The sequence below is a fragment of the Sinocyclocheilus anshuiensis genome, unplaced genomic scaffold (assembly GCF_001515605.1).
Source record: "Sinocyclocheilus anshuiensis isolate Anshui unplaced genomic scaffold, SAMN03320099.WGS_v1.1 C33049527, whole genome shotgun sequence".
NCBI lineage: Eukaryota > Metazoa > Chordata > Actinopteri > Cypriniformes > Cyprinidae > Sinocyclocheilus > Sinocyclocheilus anshuiensis.
In genome coordinates this window covers 1-2,226 of record NW_015621510.1, presented here as the reverse complement: position 1 = coordinate 2,226, position 2,226 = coordinate 1, and the positions used below count along the sequence as shown (strand labels likewise).

Genomic DNA, 2,226 nt, shown 5'->3' with positions numbered 1-2,226 from the left:
TTTTTTTTTTTTTTTAATAATTGAAATACTATTATAGGTTTAATCAATATTTTGGATTAGTTTTTATTTTTTCAGTTTTCATTTTAATGTTAAGGTTAGTAATTTTATTGTATTTTATTTAATTGTATTGTATGCTTTTGTTATTTTAATTCGTTTTATTTAGTTTAATTCGTTTTATTTTATTCATTGTATTAATTTTTTGTTTTTACATATATCTATAGTTCTCTCTCACTAACAGTAACTAGTCAGTTATACTTCTTAAGTGTCCACATTCTGACCTGTATAGGTGTGGTAAAAATCAAAGTAAAACTCCTGTTTGCACAAATTTCTATTGGATTGACTGGATTTTTCATGTGAAATTTTAAATGTGACAGCACCTTAATATTAAAGCACAAAAATATAATCAACTCATGGTCATGTCATTTTTAATGACATTAAAAATTTGAAAATAAAATATTAAACATCTTTAAAATAAAGTGAGTTAAACAGAATTTTTACAAATTTACAGACGACCATGGATACGCAGACAGAAAAGGAGTCTGGTTGTAGAAGGCTCATGTCTCTAGCTCATCAATGTCCAGATGTTTTGTGAGAAGAGCTTCTGGAAGGTTCTGACACTGCAGATAGAGAAAAATCACCTGAACCTGTGATGAGGAACAAAAACACACAAGATAAGATGTGAAAAATCATGTGAGAGGACGCAGTGCCTCCTTCAGGCTATGACTGGTCCTGTCAATGCAATAATGCCCTCCTTTCATATTCTCTTCCTCACTGTGATTAATCTGTCACTTTGTTAATGGTCACATCTGATGCTCACTATTGGTCTACAAATCAATTACGGTAATTACTTGCCTTTAAACATCATGACACCTACAAACATTTTTAAATAACTAATAGTCTGCAAAAAGGTGACAATTAATAATAATATTCAAACAACAAATAGGGCTGCATGATTAACCGAACTGAAATCAGGATATAGATTAGTGCATAGATTTAATGTAGATGTAGTGTAGATGTATGGAAATAAATATATGCGCTAAATGTTTCGGAGTGAGTGTAATTAGAAGTGATTATAAAACAAGCAAAATTAAAGCTTGATGGTTTAACATCTAAAAATGAAGAAATTAAGACATTATAAATATTATTATTGTAAATTTACAGTTGTACTGTAATATTGAATAATTACTTTTATATTACTTTTCTTAAACACTAAATTTTTATTTTTACAGTGGAATATTAAAATAGTAATAGTTCTTATTTTGTTTAATATTTTTATTTAGTAATAATAATAATACTGTCAAGTTAAGTTTACATATATAATCTCAGCAACAACAAAAAAAGCAATCACAATTTTTCTCAGAAAAAAAAAAATCACATTCACATTTTCCCCAAATTATGCAGCCCTAGTTGAAAGAGACACAAAGGCTACAAATAAATATGCTTTTTTGTTGTTTTTTTAAGAAAAAGATTAACATAAAGATTAAAAATGCATTAACTTGCTGAGATTTTTATGTAACTTGGCTTTAATAAAGTGTCCATATGAACATCAAATATAAAAATATTGTATTATTTTGTTTTCTTGTTGATAGTTTAAGATAAGTAGTCCATTGTCCCAGAACAAGTGGAAATGTAACATGAACATACATTGGATAAAAAACAAAAAACAAAAAAAACACAGACATGGGATTTTTCCTCCTCATTTCATAAGCCCACGCCATTGTAGGGAAGATACTCAAGTATCCATTGAGTGTAGAAAACTGTTGTTTCACTTCTTCTAAAACAAACCCCAGAACAGAGAAAACTGCATGTGTGCGTAAGCGGTCAGGCTTCAAGGAAATGTTCTCACCGGACTATTTATAATACCACAGTACTACAATGGACACATCAAATATTTATTTTGTAAAAAAGAAACAACTCACCTGAACCACCACTTCTTGAGATATGTCGACACGAGCCACTGGGGGGCGCAAGAGGCTGGGGCCAAACACTGTAGCCAAATTACTCAGAGACATTTTATTCTCTTCCTTCCTCTCTGCAACACTGAGAAACACAAAAAGAAAGAAGATGTGCACGAGAAGGAGAGAAAAATAATAAAACCAAGAAACACCTTTTTCTTATTTACAACCATCAATGTCGAAAGTGATTCAGGTCAGTCTGAGGTGAAACTAAATCCGTGTGATTGTTACGAGTTGAAAGGATGTTGTGTACCGTCTCAGGTGATGTAAG

At 30.5% G+C, this 2,226-nt stretch overlaps 1 long non-coding RNA gene across 1 annotated transcript; it reads right to left on the bottom strand.

Moving 5' to 3' along the window:
* Positions 1-482: 482 nt before the first annotated feature.
* On the bottom strand, positions 483-2,226 carry LOC107683213 (uncharacterized). The gene is made up of 3 exons (XR_001633687.1): positions 2,209-2,226; positions 1,920-2,040; positions 483-644 (listed from the first exon to the last, which is right to left on the bottom strand). It is a non-coding gene; the product is annotated as an uncharacterized LOC107683213 (long non-coding RNA).